Source organism: Vicia villosa, linkage group LG1, assembly GCF_029867415.1.
Source record: "Vicia villosa cultivar HV-30 ecotype Madison, WI linkage group LG1, Vvil1.0, whole genome shotgun sequence".
Lineage (NCBI taxonomy): Eukaryota > Viridiplantae > Streptophyta > Magnoliopsida > Fabales > Fabaceae > Vicia > Vicia villosa.
Window position 1 is genome coordinate 140,167,552 of NC_081180.1, and position 23,947 is coordinate 140,191,498.

A 23,947-nucleotide genomic window follows, 5' to 3' on the forward strand; every position below is an offset into this window, starting at 1 on the left:
TCTGGAGACTTTGCTAGGGAAATTACTGGTTATTCAGCCTTGTGAACAGTAATAAGGCCCTGATTGTCAAATGGTCTTCATGATTGATTTCCTAGAGAGGAAAAATATTTTGAAAGAGACATAAGCTGCTCAGAAGATGAGGCTATTGCTTATTGTCTGTTTTTCACGACTCTGTTTGAGGAATCGGAATTTGAATCTTTGGTAAAGACAGGGTTCTAACCAAGAATGAATTGGAAAGAAATAGTCAAACAAGACTTTGCACCCATGAGGAATGAACTCAACTGGGGATCTCCTCCTTTGTTTTGAAAGGAGAAACTAAAGCAACCTTCTTCCACGAGGAATGATCTCAGTGGGGAACTGGAGAAAGAATATGTTCTTTTCTGCTTATGGGTGACAACCTACTTGGAGAGATGACACGCCCATATTTGTTTCTTCTTTTTTTCTTTTTTTCTTTTCTTTTTGAGGATAGATATATCCTAAACAAGTGATTCTAAATCAAACATTGAAAAATGCAAGAATGCATAAATGATGCAAATATGTATGAATGATGAATGTCATGAATGTCGCATGCATGCTAACAATACTGACAGACAAAGAAGTATATACTGGAGAGGGACCGACGTCGCAATACAACCAGATACTTGGCAAATGTTTTTCAACACGGTGTAGATAACACGGGTGATGAATGGTGTTGCGTGCTTTAAACTTCTCTGGGGAAGATAAGCATCTTTACTGAGATGGAAGAGCTTCTTCACTGGAGATTGGAAATCTTCGTCACTGGGGATAAAAGACCTTCTTCACTGGGGATAGAAGAGCTTTTTCACTGGGGATAGAAGAGCTTTTCCTATCATAATCTTCCTATGGAGATAGCTGTTGATGTTCCTTCCGTTGTTCACAACTCAAAGGAAAATTTCGCTTTTATTTTGAAAAAGAAAAGTGAAGTAAATTCATTTAAAACTTTTTTTCTTTTTTTCAAAAGTAAATAACACAATTAAAGCGTCATTTTGAAAGCTAAAAGAAATTAGAGATTGCAAACAAATGGGCACAAGGCTCAAATTTATTTAATAGGATGGAAACCAGCTAAAGGCGTGATTCCATAGAGTATTTACAAAAGTTGGAAATGGTAATTATGCGGAAAAGGCTACATTGAAAGCAATAACCACTATTCCCTCTAATAACTTTGAGTTCCAACTGTGCTTGTCGCTTCAGATTGGTGATGATTTGATTGAAGATCCTTTGATGAGGTACAGACTCTTCAGGTGACGAAGTAAGGACTGATGCAGTTACTTTGTCATAAATCCCTAATTTTTGCCTAGATTGCCCTTTCAGGTTTTCAATCTACCAGGATGAATTTTTTCTGTTTATTGTCTCTAATTTTTGCCTGGACCGCCCTTTCGGGTTTTCAGTCCACCGAGACGCTCATTTTTGCCTAAGTCGCCCTTTGCGGGTTTTCAACTTACCGAGCTGTTCTTTTGTATTTTTTTTAGACAAAGTATTTCTTGACTGCATCAGCATTCACAGGATATGGGAGTTCATCACCATCCATGGTTGCAAGAGTCATGGCGCCGCCAGAAAATGTTCTTTTGACAACGTACGGGCCTTCGTAATTAGGAGACCATTTGCCCCTAGAATCTGGTTGAAAAGACAAGATCTTTTTAAGCACGAGGTCGCCTTCTCGAAATTCACGAGGTCGAACCTTTTTGTTGAAGGCTTGTTTCATCCTTGCTTGGTATAACTGTCCATGGCATAGAGCAGTCATACGTTTTTCTTCGATTAAGTTCAACTGATCGTATCTGTTTTGACACCATTCAGCCTCTGATAACTTAGTCTCCATGAGGACTCTCATTGATGGGATTTCAACTTCTACGGGGAGCACAGCTTCCATGCCGTATACTAGAGAAAAGGGAGTTGCCCCTGTTGAAGTACGCACTGAAGTACGGTACCCATGTAAAGCAAATGGCAACATTTCATGCCAGTCTTTGTAAGTGACGACCATTTTCTGGACGATCTTCTTAATGTTCTTGTTAGCAGCTTCAACGGCGCCGTTCATTTTTGGTCTGTAAGGAGAAGAGTTATGATGCTCAATCTTGAATTCCTCACACAATTCTTTCATCATCTTGTTATTCAAGTTCGAACCATTGTCAGTAATGATCTTGCTGGGAATACCATATCGGCAAATGATGTTGTTCTTGATAAACCTTACAACCACTTGTCTTGTAACATTGGCATAAGACGCTGCTTCGACCCATTTAGTGAAGTAATCAATTGCTACCAAGATGAAACGATGACCGTTTGAAGCTTTTGGTTCGATCATTCCAATCATGTCGATACCCCACATGGAGAAAGGCCACGGAGATGAGAGAACGTTGAGTAGAGTCGGCGGTACATGGATCTTATCTGCGTAGATCTGGCACTTGTGACATCTCTTCACGTGTTTGTAACAGTCAGATTCCATTGTCAACCAATAGTATCCTGCTCTTAAGATCTTTTTGGACATTGCATGCCCATTTGAATGAGTTCCAAAGGACCCTTCATGCACTTCATGCATTAACATGTCTGCTTCGTGTCTGTCCACGCATCTGAGCAAAACCATGTCGAAATTTCTTTTGTATAGCACGTCTCCGTTCAGGAAGAAACTGCCAGAAAGTCTCCTTAGAGTCTTCTTGTCTTTGTTTGATGCCCCAAGCGGGTACTCTTGAGTTTGAAGGAAGCGTTTGATATCGTGGAACCACGGTTTATCATCGATGACTGCTTCAGTTGCAAATACATAGGCGGGCCTTTCAAGGCGCGTAATTCTGACTGTAGGCATATCGTTCCAATGATTGACTTTGAACATGGAAGATAAAGTAGCCAAGGCGTCTGCCATTCGATTCTGATCTCGAGGTATATGATGCAATTCAACCTTGTTGAAGAAAGTCAACAGACGTCTTGCATAATCTCTATAAGGAATCAAGCCAGGGTGATAAGTTTCCCACTTGTATTTGATTTGGTTGATCACGAGGGCCGAATCTCCATATATGTCGAGGATCTTGATCCTTAAGTCAATGGCTTCTTCGAGACCCATGATACAAGCTTCATATTCTGCGATGTTGTTGGTGCACTCAAATAGCAATCTGGCGGAGAACGGGATATGAGTACCCTTGGGAGTGGTGATGATTGCCCCAATTCCATTGCCAAAAGCGTTTACTGCTCCATCAAAAATTAGGCCCCATCTTGATCCAGGCTCAGGACCTAGTTCGTCACAATCTTTCATCTTCAAGTACAAAACATCTTCATCAGGAAAGTCAAACTTGAGAGATTGATATTCATTAATTGGTTGATGCGCCAAGTGATCAGCGAGAATGCTTCCTTTAACCGCTTTTTGAGCACGGTACTCAATGTCATATTCAGATAACAGCATTTGCCATCGGGCAATCCTTCCTGTTAAGGCAGGCTTTTCAAAGACATACTTGATCGGATCCATTTTGGAGATTAACCAAGTAGTATTGTTGATCATGTATTGGCGGAGACGTTTTGAAGCCCAAGCCAAAGCACAACATGTTTTTTCGAGCATGGAGTAACGAGACTCACAGTCTGTGAATTTCTTACTCAGGTAATATATGGCATGCTCCTTCTTACCGGTTTCATCTTGCTGCCCAAGCATACAACCCATGGATTCTTCCAACACGGTAAGGTACATGATTAGTGGTCTTCCTTCAACCGGAGGAATCAATATTGGTGGTTCTAACAAGTACTCTTTGATACTGTCGAACGCTTTCTGGCAATCTTCAGTCCATACAACCCCTTGATCTTTGCGGAGAAGCTTGAAAATTGGCCCACAAGTAGCAGTCATTTGAGAGATAAACCTGGAGATATAGTTCAATCGTCCGAGAAATCCTCTTACTTGCTTTTCAGTTTTTGGTGCAGGCATCTCTTGAATAGCTCTGACTTTGTCGGGATCTACTTCAATACCTCTTTAGCTGACAATGAACCCCAAGAGTTTTCCAGATCTAACCCCAAAAGTACATTTGTTAGGATTCAAGCGAAGCTGATATTTCCTTAGTCGTTGAAACAACTTCAAAAGGTATTCAATATGTTCTTCTTCTGTGCTGGACTTGGCTATCATGTCGTCCACATAAACTTCAATTTCTTTATGCATCATGTCATGAAAAAGAGTAGTCATTGCTCTTTGGTATGTTGCGCCTGCATTCTTTAATCCAAATGGCATCACTTTGTAGCAAAAGGTACCCCATGGGGTGATGAAATATGTCTTCTCCATGTCTTCGGGAGCCATCTTGATCTGATTATAACCAGAGAACCCGTCCATGAAGGAAAAGACGTTGAACTTAGCGGTGTTATCAACCAGCATGTCAATATGTGGTAATGGAAAGTCATCTTTTGGACTGGCCTTGTTCAAGTCACGGTAGTCAACACACATTCTGACTTTGCCATCTTTCTTTGGAACTGGCACTATGTTGGCTAACCATTGAGGATACTCAGAGGTGACAAGAAAACCTGCGTCGAGTTGCTTTTGAACTTCCACTTTGATCTTATTAGCCATATCAGGGTGAGTCCTTCGCAATTTCTGCTTAACCGGCGGACATTCTGGCTTCAATGGCAAGTAATGCTGAACAATATTGGTATCCAACCCAGGCATGTCTTGGTAGGACCAGGCAAACACGTCAACATATTCTTTGAGGAGGTCTGTCAACTTACTCTTGACATCAGTATCAAGGAGCGATCCAATGGTCACTTCTTTTTTGTCTTCTTCAGAACCCAAGTTGATCTTTTCTAAAGGCTCTTTGTGAGGCAGAATGGCTCTTTCCTCGTGCTTAAGTAATCGAGAAATCTCGTCTGGGATCTCCTCTTCTTCCTCTTCTTCGGCTTCGAACACAGGAAACTCAAAGTTGGGAGAGGGCATAGGGTTATTGCATTCAATGGGTTTATCAATAGTAAATCTGCACATGTGATTTATATTTATTTCAGAAAATTTATGAATGCAAGAGTGTATGCAGATTTTTTTTGAAAAAGTTTTTTCTTTATTTTGGTTTTTTAGGATTACCATTTCCAGAAAAAAAAAGCAAAAAAATAAAACATATAATGTAGGGAATTCAAAATGACACTTTATTTATGATTCATTTTTGAAACAAAGCCCTAAACACAAACTCATTTGTCTTGGGCGGGACAAAGAGGGAAACTTTTAAAACAAAGCCCTATACACAAAGTTATTTGGGCGGAACATTTAAAAGCAAAGCCCTATAAAACATCTCTCTGCTTTGGGCAAGGCAGGAGGTCAAAATAACAGCGAAGTGATTACTTTGAGCGGCGAACAACATTCGGAACGTCGACAGCTTTCCAGTAGCAACAAACTCCTCTTTGTATTATGTATTCAGGAAAATTCCCCTCGGAATTATCTTCAGTATTGACATTGACCGCTGGTCGAGCAGGATTTGAAGGTCCTGGTTTGTCAACCTTGTTCTTTGTAGAGTTGAAACGGTCTTCTTCTACTTCTCGAAGAGCATAAGATGAGTCACAATCTTCAGAATTTTCAGGATGTATTTCCCAGTCTTCAGGATGAAGAGACTCATTGTCAGCAACACTTTCTGAGTCGGTTGCGGGATCATCTTCCCCTTCATCTTCAAAAATGGCATTTATGTGATAATAACCATCTTCAGGATTATAAACCTTGGCAGATGCGTTGAAGCCGAAATCTTCAGTAATTTCAGGCTGCTGAGAGAATTGACAGGGCTGATAAACCTCTTCTGGTTGACCATTATATTCAAAGGAATCTCCCCATCCAGTTGGTTGGATATCCTCAATCGCAATCTTGTAACTCTCAGGCGCAGTATATTTCACCATGTAATCAAATTTTCCACTTGGTTGTCCCAAGGTGTCCCAGACCTTTGCTGGAATAGGTTCAGTTTCATTGCCTTTGGATTCTTCTGACGGAGGATGCGGTTCTTCCTGAGATATGTATCCTGAGTCATTGAGATAACATTTCCATTCTTCTTCAGGATCGGGTAAACCTTCTTCGATGCATTCTTCGATAAGGACATTAACCTCTTGAGGAATTGGGTTAAGGAATCCTCCACTAATGAATGTTTCTTTGATCGGACGAAGGGTTTCATCCTTCTTAGTGCAGTTTGAGAATGTTGGTGAACATCCGAGACCTGCTCTAGTTTCATTTTTGATAGGGATCACAACTTTCCCCCAGCCAGTGGTAGTTCCATCTTTCACTACTTTTACCGCCTCTTTGTAAGAAGAGATCGATGCTTTCTTTTTGGAAGATTCGTCTTCTAAAGAGAGACCTTGGAACTGAGTTCCTTCCACATCCTCGGCACTGATAAAAGAGAAATTGGACAAATGACTCACCATCAAGGCTTGTTCTCCACTTATCGTTACCAATTTTCCATTTGTTACAAATTTTAACTTTTGGTGGAGCGTAGAAGTTACTGCCCCTGCTTCATGGATCCATGGTCGTCCTAACAAACAGCTATAAGCAGCTTGAATGTCCATGACCTGGAAGGTGATTTGAAATGTACGTGGACCAATTGTCATGGGAAGGTTGACCTCGCCGATAACAGATTTTCGCGATCCATCAAATGCTTTGACAACTACACCACTGAACTTCATAGGCATTCCTTGGTAAGACAAACGAGCAAGAGTCGTCTTTGGCATCACATTCAAGGAAGATCCGGTGTCTACCAATACATTGGACAAAGAGTCTGACTGACAGTTCATAGAAATGTGTAAAGCAAGATTATGATTTCTACCCTCCTCGGGGAGTTCTTCATCACAGAAGCTTAAATTGTTACAAGCTGTTATGTTGGCTATTATCCCATCAAAGTGGTCAACAGTCACATCATGATCTACAAAAGCTTGATCCAAAACTCTCATCAGGGCTTCCCTGTGGGCTTCTGAATTCAACAGCAATGAAAGTATTGAGATTTTTGAAGGAGTCTGCATAAGCTGATCCACAATCTTGTATTCACTTCTTTTGATAAGCTTCAAAATTTCATCAAAGTCAGGATTGACATTGGTTCCACTGGATTGACCAACATCAGTGTTTGTATTACTGACAGGAGTTTCCACAGGATTCCCTACTGGTGTACTGGTAGAATTTTGTCCGGTCGTAGGAGCAACAGGTTGCTTCGGAGGTAATGGAGTATACACACGTCCACTTCTTGTTACTCGACTCACATCAGCGATGTTCACGACAGATGAAAGAGTAGGTAAAGGAACTTCTTGTCCATTCTTTACCATTGTGGCATTGTAATTGTATGGAACTGCCTTGTCAGAGTCATAGGGAACAGGTCCAGGTAGACAAATGATCAAAGGAGCAACAGGAACCTTCGGCTTGTTATAAGTAACTTCCATGCGCTCAGGCATGTTGAAATGAGGAACGATGACGTTAACTGTAGGCATTTCCGAGTTGATATCTGAGACTAAAAGCTCATGCGGATAGCATCCTATCATGTTAACTTCATTTTCATTCCTATTTCTGTAGATCTGAATAGTACCATTATCCAACAGTACTTGGAGATCTCTTCTCACAATCGAACACCCATGAGAATCTACACAACATATGCTACAGGAACCATAGTGATGCTGGCGAAAATTCTGCCCTCGACAGAGAGTGGCGTGCATTTGTACCAAATTGGCTCTTGAGAAATTGATATTATAGACTCGGTACGGACCAGGACATCCATACACCATGTTTACAACATGCCCTCCATGATTGGGTAGCGGATTTGCTTGCACATTTGGATTCAAATTTCTGAAAGAGAGGAGATTAGATCTTACCAACCTCTGAACTTCATGTTTCAAAGCTATGCAATGCTCAAGATCATGGCCAGGTGCTCCTTGATGATAAGGGCATGAGACCTCAGCTTTGTACCACCATGGGAGTTTCTCAGGTACTGGTGGTGGTGCTTTAGTCTGAACAAGACCTCTTTCAATCAAAGCAGGGTACAATTCTGTGTAGGTCATTGGAATCGGATCAAACTGTGGAGCTCTTTGTACACGATTCTGATTATTGTTAAATTGCTGAGCCTGTTGTCGAGGCTGTTGTTGTTGAAACTGCGGATTAAAATCCGGATTCGGTGTTGTATTAACGGCTGGTGCGATAGCAGCTACCTGTCGTTGACGATTGACATTTCCTCTTGGCTTTCCTTGGGATACCATGTCAACACTTTGTTCTTTCTTCTTTGGGAAACCACTTCCAAACTTTTTGGTTCCGCTTGAAGATCCACCTTCTTTAGTTAGACGTCCGGTTCGGACTCCTTCTTCTAGACGCATCCCCATGTTTACCATTTCGGTGAAATCACTTGGAGCACTAGCAATCATGCGTTCATAGTAAAACGGACTGAGAGTATTCATGAAGATCTTTGTCATCTCTTTTTCTTTTAACGGTGGATTAATCTGAGCAGCAGTTTCTCTCCATCGTTGGGCATACTCTTTGAAAGTTTCATGGTCTTTCTGAGCCATGGATCGAAGCTGATCTCTGTCTGGAGCCATATCTGAGTTATACTTGTATTGTCGGACAAAGGCCTCGCCTAAGTCATTGAAAGTTCGAATATTGGTGCTATCCAAGCCTGTGTACCACTTCAGTGCGGCACCAGTCAAACTGTCTTGAAAGTAATGGATAAGCAACTGATGATTATCTGCATAAGTAGACATCTTCCTGGCATACATCACAAGATGACTTTGTGGACAAGAACTACCTTTGTATTTCTCAAAGTCTGGGACCTTGAACTTGGCTGGTATTTGTACACTGGGAACCAAACATAGCTCCTGGGCATTCTTTCCAAACAAATCTTTTCCACGAATAGCTTTGACTTCCAGCTGAATCTTGTTGAACTGCTCTTGGAGATCTCCTACAAGATTACGCTGATTTGTGCTATCACCTTGATCATGATAAATCTCATTGCCATCATAAGGAACAGTGTGGACCGTAGGAGTCGGAACTGTCATAGTGGGCTGAGAAAGTGCCATAGTGACTTGAGAAAAAGTTACCCCCTGATTTGGAGTAAACTGTGAACTTTGTGCAGCAGGCGCTTCAGTTGTAGCTGTTTGAACCCCAGAGAAATTATGGCGAAATCCTGTACCAAAGCTGAAAGGCGTGCCCCAACCTTCTGGCATGGAGAAAGATGGAATACCGAACGCAACTGTAGAAACTGGAGTAGTGACTTCAGATGTTACCGTTGCTTGACTGTTGGGTGGCGGCGGCTGATTTTGTGCGGCCATTAAGGAGTCATCCAGAGTAGTGAGACTTTCCAACTTTTCCTGAAGGGTGGTCACCGTACCACGAAGCTCAATATTCTCTTGTTCAGAGTGTTCCATTACTCTTCTTCTGTTTGAACGAGTATTGTATCTGTGATCTGATTGTGAGCGTGGTCGAGACACTTTGAGACGCGACAGCTTGACGATCTATTGGAGAAAGATCCAAAAGATAAGACTCTATACAACAGACTCGATATGCAGAATGATGTATGCAAAAAGAAATTTGTGATTTTTTCCAAACATTTTAAAGATTATTTCCTTGCAAACATTCGAACACAAACTATTCTTTTATTCATTCATTTTTTATTACAATAATGGGAAATGTTACAACATTGGAGCGTAGCTCCTTACAGAATCAAATGATACATGAAAATTTAAATAAATCCTAAGCATCTTCATCAGACGAAGAACCAAATGCATTGTGCAACTTGAGCTTCATGATTTCTTTCCCATAGCGAGCTTTCAACTCGGCCTTTTCAGCTCTCAGCTTGTCAACCACATTCTTCCAATTGTCAGGTATCGGAGCGTTGCTTGTTGAGCCTTCAAGCTTTTTCTTGCTTTCTTTGATGTATCTTCTGATTGCGGCATCTTTCCGACGGATCTTCTCATCTTTGTTCATGAGCCATCCATCCTGATAATAGAGCGTTTCTTCGTGTTCTTTCACTTGTTTCTTCAACTTTCTATTTTCCACATCAGTTCTTCGAAACTTTTCTTTCCAAGCGTCTTTCTCTATCCTCATCTTGGTCAAAGTGTCTTGGTATTCCTCCATAGCGGGAATGTTGGGTCGTTGAGGCACCACAGGGAACATGGGTTTTTCATAATCATAAGGCATTTGAAACTCCCTTGCTCTTTTCCTTACCCAACAGGTGTAGGCGCTCGTAGCGATACAGTTCTTTGTCTCACCTTTTTCTTTCCATCGGATGTCGTACCAGGCTTTCACCATTTTTGTTTTCAACCCCTGGGGATCATTTCCTTCCTGATAAAAGTAACTTTCCACTGTAGGTCCAATGGGTTTAGTTGAATTTGCATACCCGAGTTGTCGTCGGGCTAGGACTGGATTGTAGTTAATTCCTCCTTGTGTACCAATGAGGGGTACGTTGGCGAATTCTCCACAGCTTTCAATGGTTTCTGTACCGCAGCGAGCCAAGGTATACCACTGAATATCATTATTAGTAAGAGACATAAGTCTTTGAGACCATCGCAAACCTTCCCGGTTTTCCGTGAAAATGGGAGACTTAGGTAAGTGCGAAACAATCCATTTAAACAACAGAGGTGCACAACATACAATAATTCCACCACCTTGGTGATTCCTATGATGGACGGAGAAATACATGTCACCAAGCAGAGTCGGAACGGGATTTCCATTCAAAAAGACCTTTATGGCATTGATATCAACGAAGTCGTCGATATTGGGAAACAAAACCAACCCATAGATGAGCAAGGCTAGTACAGCTTCAAAAGCTATCATGCTACCAGTCTCGATGAAATCAAAGGCTTTCTTTACCAGGAAGTGTGAATTTAAACCCGGGAGGTTTCCTTTGGTAGTCCAATTACTCTCTATTTCAGATTTCTTCAAGTGGGTTCCTGTTGCAATGACTGGTGACTTAGGAATGGCTTCCAAACCATTGAAAGGTATTTTGTCAGACACAGGAATACCCAAAAGATTGGCATATTCTTCTAAGGTTGGTACCAACTGATAGTCTGGAAAGGTAAAACACCGGTAGACGGGGTCATAAAACTGAACCAGAGTTTTGAGAAGCCCTTCATCAACATGAGTGTTCAAAATAGGCAAAAGCTTTCCATGGCTTTTCCTAAAATCAGAAGGATCTTGTACAAAAGACGCTAACTCTTTCAGTCTTTCCACATTAGGCTCTTTGAAACCGTACCTCTTGGTATACCTTTTTTCCATAACTTAACCCTATAATGTTTGCAAAGAAAATTCTCTAAATTTTTGGAAAAATCATGTTTTTATGGAAAAAGATTTTTTATTTTTTATGGATGTATGAATGCGTGGATGGATGGATGCCACATATTCAAACATGGTAACGCATACATGGTAGCACATACATGGTAATACAGACATGGTAATGGCAACACAAATACATGGTACACACAGGTTCAAAGGTCCAGCGTCACGAGCATGAGGTCAGAGAACCAAACATGGGATAGTTCTAGTTAATCACCTGCAAAACATGTTCTACTGATACGTCAGAGTCTACATTTTTCTTTCGGATATTACCGGCTTTCCACAATTAAACTCATGAGCCAGCAATATTCTCAAGAAAAACTCGTCTGAGTGTGGTTCTCCGCATGACAACTAATCCAAGTCTTCACCTGAATAGTTTCTGCACCACAACCTAATAAGGCCAGGATGGGTTGGGGTTCTACGGTCTCTCAGCTTCTACAATTCAATGAAAGCAATAATGTCTTCGCAATTAACTCGCTAAACATATATTACAAACAAGGAACCTCCACTGAGCGGAAGGATTCTCACGTGCGCCTGCACATGACTATACCCTCCACCTAATTTCTTATGTGTACTTAATCCGGGTTAGGATTTGTCCATAATGTATCACTTGTAACAGAATCCACACAAGTAACAGAACCAAAGAACCAAACAAGAACATAATAAAAATAAAACAAATAGAAAAAACCCTTTCTTTGGAAACAATAAAAAGATGGTCCCCAGTGGAGTCGCCATTTTTCTGTCGCGGGGAAAAATCGTTGTCTTTTTTCGGGATGAGACACCTGATGCCTTCTTTGGGCTCGAGTGCTCAAAAAAATGATTTTTCTTTTGTACGGACCAAACTTTTTATTGTTTCCAAAAGAGGAAAAGGAAAAAAGTTGCGATAACCTTAAAAGTGGGGGAGAGATCTTGGGTAAGAGGGTTGGTTATACGAAGGGAAGGTATTAGCACCCAACGTATCTATAGTACTCTATAGGTTTCTTTGTTTTATTTATTCCATTCTTGAGAGGTTCTTGTGAAATAGGTGGGACCTAAGGTGTTTGTTTGATTATGCTCGCAAAGATCATCACGATCCTCTGCATACATATCCCCTAGAGGGAATCAGAGCATCTGTAGCTCGGGGTCTACGGGTGCTAAGGTTTAAATGGTTTTTTTTATATTTTATTTTGCTCGCCAAGGATCGACCTTGTGCCTACGTATTCTCAAAGGGATGTTGAGAAAGTCAGAGCAATCGTAGTTCCCACTTATGCTAGTGGAAGCAAAGGAAAATAGACAAATGTCGTCTAAATGCTAGATGTATCTAATCTATATCATCACATACATCTATTTAATTTTGTTTGTTTGTTTAACCAGCCTTGTGGCAAAAACTTTCAATGAAGTCAGCCTTGTGACAAAAAGTTTTGATTAATCAGCCAGCCTCGTGGCAAAAGTTTCAATGAAGTCAGCCTTGTGACAAAAACTTTGATTAATCAGCCAGTATGGTGGCAAAATGGTTTGATTGATTAGCCAGCCTTGTGGCAAAAAGAAAGTTGGATTGATTAGCCAGCCTTGTGGCAAAAAAGTTTGATTGATTGATTGATTGTTTGTGATGATATAAAAGAGATACTCCTAGCATAGAGATGAAAAATGTCTAATCTCCTAGGGTATTTGATTTGGATATTAGGGATGCTTATAAGAAGCCCGTGGGTCCTTGTACGAAGCCCAAGAGGAGGCTATCCGAGGGTCCTTGCATTGTAAGCCCAAGAGGAGGCTATGGGAGGGACAATCCAGGGTCCTTGCATTGTAAGCCCAAGAGGAGGCTATGGGAGGGTCACTCGTTTGTACAAAGCCCAAGGGGAGGCATGGTATAGTTGGTCTGAGCTCTTAGAGCGATTTCACCGGGAAACCATACTCTATGTCCTAACCTAAACTAGTGGAGATTCTTTGCACGAAGCCCAATAGGAGGCTATGGGGAACCTAGTGTTGTACTAAGTTGAAAAAGCACACATATAACACAATCACAAGTATGAACAAGTACGAACAAACATGAACAAGTACATGAACAAATATGAACAGTTATACATATATGACAAAGTGTGTGTATATAATGGAGTTTATGAAGGAAATATACCTGTAAGCATGATCCATTTGTATACATAGGGCTCGGGACTCACACTCGGGGAGAGGTCCATTTGAGTTTATTCAAAACTATGTAAACAGGTATTTACAAAGGGGCTTGGGACTTATACCTACATGGAGGCCCATGGTATATTTTTGGGAAGATTTAAAGAAAAACCTTCATTTTTGATTTGTTATTCAAAGTTAAAAATCAAGTTGATCGAGATATGTACAAAACGGTGTGTGTACAATGAAATACCTAATTTCATGTACAGGAATGGGTATGTACAAAAGGGCTTGGGACTTATACCTACGTGGAGGCCCGTGTTTTATTTACAAAACATGGTTGATTGTTTATTAACAGAGCGCGAGGTTTCGCTTTTGAAAAACTGTTTGAAAGTTTGTTTTGAAAGAAGTTTATTCTGTTGGAAGAAAAACTGTACAAAAAGAAAAGAAATGGGACTTACACTCTCTAATATTCGAGAGGCCCCTGTTTTATTTTCATAAAACAGGGTGGATGGTTTGAAAAAGATGTGTGATTTGTTGTTAAAAAAACTGTTTGAAAAGTATTGTTTTTGAAAAAGTTTTCTGTACAAAGAAAAACTGTAAAAAGAAGAAGAGTGGGTCTTATACTCTCTAATATTCGAGAGGCCCCACTTCGTTTTGAAAATCAATTGATCAATTAAAAGATTTAATCAATGGTTTCAAAAGGAAATGGTTTATCGTTTTTGAAAAGAATTGTGATCGCTCGTTTTAAAACGATTTGAATTTTGAAAGAAGTCAATTTAATCAAGATAAACAAAAGATTATCCTCCATTAACACTTAGATGATTAGGGTTTGCTTCAAAAAATATTTACAAGTGATTAACTTTGAAAATCAAATGAAAAATAATATTTAAAGTATTTAAAAACACTTAAAAATATGTCATTTTAAACCTAATTAAAAACATATTAAATAAATCTTTTTTTGTGATTTTTTTTTGATATTGTCAAAATATGTATATTAAATAAGAAGTGTTAAAAAAATGAAGAAAAAATAAGTTGATTTGGTTAGTTAAATAATTAGTTGAAGTTGTGAAGAAATTGAAGGAAAAAAGTGATAAAAAATTGGTTTTGTCTTCCAAAGGGCTTGAACCCACGCACCTTCTCTCACCAGCCAAAACAATGACCAACTGAGCTGCGCGCGCAGCTTGTAATACATACGCATCCAACTGATTATATTTCAAACTCATTTTTCAAATTTCCTTCGCAAAAAATGGCGCCAAGAACACATGAACAATTTGAATTTGAAAATTCTCAAAACTGAATTGTTTGGAACAAGTGAATAGCCTATCTTGCTCGATTTTTCACAAGGAACATGATGGTACCATTTAATTTCATTTATTTTCACTCTAAGATCATTAATTTTCTGGAAATCGTGAAGAACCCTAATTCTATGATTCAATCTGAAATCGTGTATGTGCATGATAAGTTGCAATTGATTGAGGGCTAATGATCCATACATATGCAGAAACATGATGGCAAATCAATTTTTCATTTATGATGCATGTATGATGGAGTTTGAAGTTCAAGAGAGCTTACCTTCAAAAACGGCCAACTGAGAATTGAATTCGTGCCTGGAGGTGTTACAGATGTTGTTTCTTGATCTGGACAGCATCAATGGACCTTATGGAACATGTCTAGATGCTTGGAGTGGATTAAAAACATCTGGATCATTCCATGGAACCCGATCTGCAGTAGAACCAAGTGTGAATCGAGCCTGATGATTCTGAAGTTTTTGATTGATGATGAGTGTTGGGATAGTTCATATGTGACATATATGAGGTGTTGGAAGTGTTAGTTTGGACAGAAATGATCTTGAATGGATTTTGGCATGATAAGGCTCAATTTTGGTTCATATGGAAGTGAGGTAGTGATTCTGAGATTTGAGTGTTTTTGGGGTGTGTGGATGGATCAAACACATCGCATATGATGTTTAGAAGTTGTTAGAAACATCACTTTGGCCAGAAATTCAAAGGTTTGGAGGTTGAGTTTTCTACCTCACTTTGAAACACATGACTTGTAATTCAAGAAAGAAGAGAGAAAACCTATAATTGTGAGGTTTTGGTGTGATTTGAAGAGTGGAAATGACCTCTATTTATAGGCCAAGGATTCTGAACTCCAAGCTTTGCAAGTTGATCAAAGAATGGTGATTTGGCACTTAAGAGATAGAATGGAATCTTACCATTTAATGCATATGGTTAAAGTTACTAAACCATGGTTAAAATTGGCTATGCTTCTTATCTCTTTCCCATCTGTCTCAAATCAGAAAAATATCTCCAATTATTGCCTCTATGCATCATTACTTGGTCCATTTGGCAATTTGGTTCATAACTTAGTGAAAATGGCTTGAAATTTCAAGTGAAAAGTTCACTAATGGCAAAATTCAAAACCATGGCTACACTCCATATTTTTTCATGCTCTTGGACATTTTGGAAAGCTCATGTGACACACTTCAAAACCCTAGTTGAAAGTTTCTTCAAGACCTTTAAGGAAATGGGTGAAAAAGATCCATGAACTTTGAAGAAAATGAAGTTTTAAGTGAAATTTTCAAAAGATACCAACTTTGAAGCACCATATCTCTTAAATGGTTGATCTTATGGAAAAAATTTATATGTGTCAAAGTTGTTTATTGGATCAAAATCTACAACTTTCATGTTGGAAGTTTTTTTCAGTTTGTAGGTGAAATTTTGAGAAATTCCCTTCCAAAGTTTGGAAAAAACCATTGAAAAACACTTAGAAAATTTTCTAAGTATGAAAGTCAAACTTTTGACTTTTTGATTCTTGATTGATTTTCTTGATTTTCCTTGATCAAATGACTTCTCATATCATATATTGATGATTCAAAACTTCAAAAGTCATGGTTGACCAAAATTCCCCAAAAGTCAATGGTGATCTTGTACAGTTGACTTTTCAGACGAATCGCGTTTCTGGAGATTTCAAATGAAACAGGCTATCCTCACCAAATGAATAGTATGAATGGATCATATTGAGGTATTAGAGGATATTGAGCCATGATTTGAGTTATGACACCATGTCCTGATTAAAAAGTCAGTGGTTTAGTGAATTAGGTCAAAAAACCCTAATTGTCGATCTGATGAAATTGATGACTGTGGATCTTGAATTGAGATGTAATTTCCATTGTATATTGTTATAGGGATTATTTGAAGATGATTGAAATCTTTGATTGACTTCCTGGGGATTTTTAGGGTTTCCCAAATATGATCCCTGATTTCAGTCCCTGATAGTTCAAAACCCTGATCTGAGGATTTGTCTGATCAATCTTTGTATAGGAGATGTTCTGAGCCAATGGATTAGGTCAAAATGATGCACTTGGGGTCTTGAGGTCATGTCCCAAGTCATTAGGTCAAATCCTGAGCAAAAGTCAGGAGTATGCTGTCTTCAGTCAAAACCCTAATTCAGTCGATTCAAAGCTGTTGAGTTTGTTGAAGTGAATCTCTGAGGACCAAATGTTGATTGTTGATGAAGATAGTTCATTTGAGATGAAGGGAGAACAAAACCTTAATTGATTGTTACTTGTACTGATGAGTGATTTCCTGATTAAATCCTGCTGAGTCACAAGTAACAAACACAAGCTATGCAGTTTGTTAGAGATGCAAATGATGCATATGTAAATGATATGAGGTGGTATCTTAGGTCAAAAATTGGGGTATGACACTATGGTTAGTAATTTAGGGAGTGCAACCCTGAACTAAATTAGCATCACTAACTATAAGATAATTTATTTTGAATTGAATCACGTGATTGTTGCACCCACGCACTTTTTTTGTAACCTCTCTTGTTGTCTGTTGCCTGTTGCCTTGTTGCCTTGTGTTTTTTGTAGAATAGCCATGTCCCTCGAATACGAGGATACCTCAGCCATGTTGCCTCGATTAATGCAAAGATCATAAGTCCCTAATGATGCTGCCTTCGATACACTAAATATGATCTCGTCCCTCGGAAGTTGCCTACGAAGGGCTGAGGTATCCTCTGGTTGCCTAAACGAAAGGCTATTCTGGTCCTTCCCTTAGACTACCTGCCTCTCTATGGCATGGGACAGTCTTATGGCGAACGACATTGAGATGACCCTTTGTAACGACCGTTTTTCTTTAATTATTTATTTATGTGAATTAATTGTGCATTATGTGTTAATTATATGTTTAATTGATTTTATGTTGTTTTATTTAGGGATTATTAGTAATAATATAAGATAGTAATTGTTGTTGATAATTGGGCCTAAGTCGGTATTAGTAAGTGAGGGGTGTTAGTTAGAGCCCATTAGTAATTTAAGATAGTAAGGGTTTAACTAAAACAAGGGTTTTAGAGGAAATAGAAATTAGAAGTTCATTTTGGGGTTTTTGGTGAAAGAAGAGAAGAGTAGAGTGAAGAGAAAGAGGGGAATCTCAATATTGAAGCTAGAGTTGTCTTCAATCCAAACCTAAGGTAAGGGTGGGATTCTTTCATGCTAAAGGGATGTATGATGATGTTTTGGGTGGGATTCAATTGTATGTTGCATCCATGGAAGTTGTGTGTAGAGATGTTAAGGTCCATGAACAAATGCTTGATTTGATGATTTGAAATGTGTTTAAATTGATGTTATGATGTTATAAGACCCATAATATGTGTTGTATTTGTGTTTATACCATGTATTCTGTGATTGTTCGTGATGTTTGATGTTTTCCAACTTGATTGGGTTGAGTTTAGGGGTTTTGGGATGGGTTTCGTATGCTGTTTTCTGTGTTTGGGGTTTTCTGAAAATCGCCAGTTCGCACCGCGAACCCTTGTGCGCGCCGCGAACCCCTTGGCAGAAACTTTGGAAGTTCTAGATCTGCTCAGTTCGCGCCGCGACCCCTTGTTGGCGCCGCGAACTGCTTGGCAGAACCTTAGGAAATATTTGATTCACTCAGCTCGCGCCGCGAACCCTGTTGGCGCCGCGAACCCTGTTTTGCAGAACTTTTCCTAAACTTTGAAATGATGTAACTTTTGAACCGTAACTCCTTTTTAAGTGCCGTTGGAACCTACGTGAAGCCCTAATTGATGTCTTTCCGTAGAATATGCTTAGTATAACTTTGACTACTATTGGAATCTTCTTGAATTGGATTTTGTTGACATTGGATATCCGGAATTGATTATGTCGTTTAAGTTGATCATGTCGTTTACGTGGATTGTGTTGTTCGAGTCGATTATGTCTTTAAGTGTGATTGTGAATGTACATTATTGAGTCACATTCAATGCATTGTTTGAGACGGCCGTAGTGGCACATGTTTGAGACGGCCCTTGTGGCGAATGTTTGAGACGGCCCAATGGCAATTGTTTGAGACGGGAGTTTTACTCCAATGGTACCACATGCATTTGCATTGTTTGAGTTGCATAAGTAAAGTCGTGTGATGAGTCGTATTTGAATATTTGTGTGCACATAACATGAATGTTATCTTGTGTCAATTTGATGGTTGTTTCGTTGAGCATATGTGATAAATGACTATGTATGCCTTAATTGAGATTGATATCATTGTTGTCGGTAAGATGTTGAATGTTGTGAACAGTAGCAAATGATATATGATGAGAAGTGGTGACCGATGTATGATTATTTCTCCGCTTTGAATATTATCATACGCTTCTTTATTATGAATGATATCTCACCCTTTCTGTTTGAATGTTACCCTCCGTTGGTAACGTGCAGGTAATGACGCGGAGTAGTCGTGTACCTATAGCTCGAGTCGGTGTGTGTCGATGCTCTGATACGTAGCACTCGGGGAACGTTGGATTACTTGTTTATGTTTTGGTTTCTTGTGTTTATCCTTGTTAAACCTTGTCCTTATATTATGCTGAGACTTTTTAGATGTATCGTGCCGTGTTTGGCCGTGATATTATGAGTTGTATTGTTGTTGACATATAATTTTCCGCTGCGATGCAAGTACTTGATTGGCTGACAATGATTAATGATTTCGATATTGTTCTCCTACATGTGTGTTATGTATCTAAGTGATTGAGCCTGTTATATGTATGTGATTTTGTTGTTTAAAATGTGATGCTCCGAATCGTTATGTTCTATTTGCTTGAAATTTTGTACTCTGGTATTCCTCTTTATTGCGGGGTAGATTTGGGGTGTTACATTAGTGGTATCAGAGCAGGTCGGTCTTGTCCGGCCATGTGTCGTGTCGTAGTGTAGTCTAACAAGCGTATATTGTTGTTTGTGCTGATTGCTTTTGTGTTGTAGTGAAGACTTGTGATGGCTGGGAGGAATGATGCTGCAATAGTTGCTGCTTTGGAAGCAATGGCTCAAGCTTTGGAGAACCAACCGAATGGTGGAGAGAGTGCTGCTTCTCGGAGTTTGGCTACCTTCCAAAGAGAGAACCCTCCTGTGTTTAAGGGAACTTATGATCCTGATGGCGCATTGAAATGGTATAAGGAGATTGAGAGGATTTTCCGTGTCATGGATTGCACTCCTGAACAGAAGGTTCGGTATGGGACTCATATGCTAGCAGTTGAGGCGGATGATTGGTGGCTAGAGACCTGTAGGAGATTGGAAGCGAGTGGTGAAGAGATCTCTTGGATTGTGTTTCGCATGGAGTTCTTAAGGAAGTACTTTCCTGAAGATGTCCGTGGCAAGAAGGAAATTGAATTCCTTGAGCTAAGTCAAGGGAACAAATCTGTTGTGGAGTATGCTGCTAAGTTTGGTGAGTTGGCAAAGTTTTACCAACACTATGATGGGCCGAATGGTGAGTTTTCCAAGTGCATTAAGTTTGAGAATGGGTTGCGTCCAGAGATCAAGAAGGCGATTAGTTACCAGAAGATTCGTATCTTTGCTGATTTGGTTGATTGTTGTCGGATCTATGAAGAGGATAACAATGCTCATTATCGTGTGATAAGTGAGAAGAGGGGAAAGGGTTATCAAGGTCGTGGTAAGCCTTATGAAGCTTCGAGTGGAAAGGGCAAGCAGAAAGCGGTTGAGGGTAAGATAACTAGTGGGGGAGATGCTCCTGCTGGTATTGTGTGCTTCAAGTGTGGCAAGGTTGGTCACAAGAGCACGTCGTGTAATGTTGATGCTATAAGATGCTACCGTTGTGGGAAGTTTGGTCATGCATCGTCTGATTGTACGCATAATGATATGGTGTGTTTCAACTGTGGTGAAGAAGCCCATATTGGAAGCAAGTGTCAGAAGCCCAAGAAGGAACAATCTAGTGGGAAGGTGTTTGCCCCTTCGGGAACTCAGACCACTAGTGAGGATTCACTCATCAGAGATGGTTGTCGATACTCCGGCTAAGGGTTCGGTGACCACTTCTCTTGTGTGTTTGAAGTGTCCAGTGTCGATTTTTGACAGAGACTTCCTTGTTGATTTTGTGTGCTTGCCGTTGAGAGGTTTGGATGTGATCTTAGGGATGAACTAGTTAGAGCATAACCGTGTTCACATCAACTGCTATGATAAGTCTGTGAGGTTTTCTTCTCCTGAAGAGGAAGGTGTTGAGTTGTTGTCCGCTAGACAGTTTCGTTTGTTAGTAAGAGAGGATGTTCAAGTGTTTGCCTTGGTTGCATCGATGTCTATTGAGAACCAAGCGATCATAGAGAATTGAAGGTGGTGTGCGATTTTCCTGAAGTTTTCCCTGATGAAATTCCTGATGTACCGCCTGAGAGAGAAGTTGAGTTCTCTATTGATCTTGTACCTGGTACTAGACATGTGTCTATGGCACCGTATAGGATGTCTGCATCTGAATTGTCTGAATTGAAGAAGCAGTTGGAAGAGCTGCTTGAGAAGAGGTTTGTGAGACCTAGTGTGTCGCCGTGGGGAGCTCCAGTATTGTTGGTTAAGAAGAAAGATGGAAGTATGAGACTTTGTATTGATTATCGTCAGTTGAATAAGGTGACAATCAAGAAAAAGTATCCACTTCCAAGAATTGATGACTTGATGGACCAATTGGTTGGTGCCCGTGTGTTTAGCAAGATCGATTTGAGGTCGGGTTACCATCAGATTAAAGTGAAAGACGAGGACATGCAGAAGACGGCTTTCAGAACACGTTATGGACATTATGAGTATTCCGTGATGCCCTTTGGTGTTACTAATGCACCTGGAGTATTTATGGAGTACATGAATCGTATTTTTCATGAATATCTGGATCGTTTTGTGGTGGTGTTCATTGATGACATTTTGATTTACTCTAAATCAGAATCAGATCATGCTGAGCATTTGAAGTTGGCATTGCAAGTCTTGAAAGAGAAGAAGTTGTATGCTAAGTTATCCAAGTGTGAGTTCTGGCTGAAGGAAGTTAGTTTTCTGGGGCATGTCATTTCTGGTGATGGCATTGCCGTGGATCCGTCTAAGGTTGATGCCGTGTTGAGATGGGATACTCCTAAGTCGGCTACCGAGATTCGAAGCTTTTTGGGACTAGCTGCCTATTATAGAAGGTTCATTGAAGGTTTCTCTAAGTTAGCCCTTATGTTGACTAAGTTGACTTGTAAGGGTAAGGCTTTCGTGTGGGATGTTTCTTGTGAAGATAGTTTTACCGAGTTGAAGAAAAGGTTGACGTCGGCACCGATTTTGATATTGCCTAATCTGGAAGAATCGTTTGTGGTTTATTGTGATGCTTCTAAGATGGGTTTAGGAGGTGTGCTCATGCAAAATGGTAAAGTTGTTGCTTATACATCAAGACAGTTAAGAGTTCATGAGAAGAACTATCCTACACATGTTTTGGAACTTGCTGCTGTAGTGTTCGTGTTGAAGATTTGGAGACATTATCTTTATGGTTCTAGATTTGAAGTCTTTAGCGACCATAAGAGTTTGAAGTATATGTTTGATCAGAAGGATTTGAATATGAGACAACGAAGGTGGTTAGAACTGTTGAAGGATTATGATTTCAGTTTGAATTACCATCCAGGAAAAGCTAATGTTGTTGCTGATGCCTTAAGTCGCAAGACTTTGTATATGTCGGCAATGATGGTTAAGGAGTTGGAATTAATTGAGCAATTTCGAGATATGAGTTTGGTATGTGAAGTGACCCCTAAGAGTGTTCGATTGGGTGTGTTGAAGATTAACAATGATTTTCTGGATAGTGTCAGAGAAGCCCAGAAGTTGGATATGAAATTGGTTGATTCGATGATTGGAGTCGACCAAGCTGAGAATGGTGATTTCAAGTTAGATGCGCACGGCGTGTTGAGGTTCCGTGATCGGATTTGTATACCTGATGATGTGGATTTGAAAAGATCTATTCTTGAGGAAGGTCATAGAAGTAATATGAGTATTCATCCCGGAGCTACGAAGATGTACCAAGATTTGAAGAATTTGTTTTGGTGGCCTGGAATGAAGCGTGACATAGCTCAGTTTGTGTACGCATGTTTGACTTGTCAGAAGTCGAAGGTTGAACATCAGAAGCCTGCTGGTTTAATGCAACCGTTAGAAGTCCCTGAATGGAAATGGGATAGTATTTCCATGGATTTTGTGACAAGTTTGCCGAATACCGTGAGAGGACATGATTCGATTTGGGTGATTGTTGATAGGCTTACGAAGTCGGCTCATTTCATACCTATTAACATCACTTATCCAGTTTCGAAGTTGGCGGAAATTTATGTCCGTGTGATTGTGAAGTTGCATGGTGTTCCTTTGTGTATTGTTTCGGATAGAGATCCGAGGTTCACTTCAGATTTTTGGAAGAGTTTGCAAGAGGCGTTGGGTTCTAAGTTGAGGTTGAGTTCGGCGTATCATCCTCAGACCGATGGTCAAACGGAGAGAACGATTCAATCTTTGGAGGATTTGTTGAGATCTTGTGTTCTTAAGCAGGGAGGTACGTGGGATACTTATCTTCCATTGATAGAGTTCACATACAACAATAGTTACCATTCGAGTATCGGTATGGCACCGTTTGAAGCGTTGTATGGTCGGAGGTGTAGGACTCTGTTGTGTTGGCATGAAACGGGTGAGAGTGTAGTACTTGGACCTGAGATTGTTCGAGAAACTACCGAGAAGGTTAAGTTGATCCGTGAGAAGATGAAGGCTTCTCAGAGTAGGCAGAAGAGTTACCATGATAAGAGGAGGAAGGATTTAGAATTCCAAGATGGTGATCACGTATTCTTGAGAGTTACGCCGGTTACCGGAGTAGGGAGAGCCTTAAAGTCGAAGAAGCTAACTCCTCGTTTTATCGGACCATATCAGATTTCTGAGAGAGTTGGTAATGTGGCGTATAGAGTGGCCTTACCGCCTAATCTTTCGAATTTGCATGACGTGTTTCATGTGTCGCAACTTCGAAAGTATGTTTCGGATCCTTCGCATGTGATTCATATGGACGATGTGCAAGTGTGGGATAATCTCACGGTGGAGACTATGCCTATAAGGATTGAGGATCGCGAAACGAAGGCGCTTAGAGGAAAAGAGATTGCTTTGGTGAAGGTGGTTTGGTCGGGAACTACCGGTGAAAGTATGACGTGGGAATTGGAGAGCAAAATGCGCGAGTCGTATCCTGAGTTATTCGATTGAGGTAATTTTCGAGGACGAAAATATTCTAAGTGGGGGAGAGTTGTAACGACCGTTTTTCTTTAATTATTTATTTATGTGAATTAATTGTGCATTATGTGTTAATTATATGTTTAATTGATTTT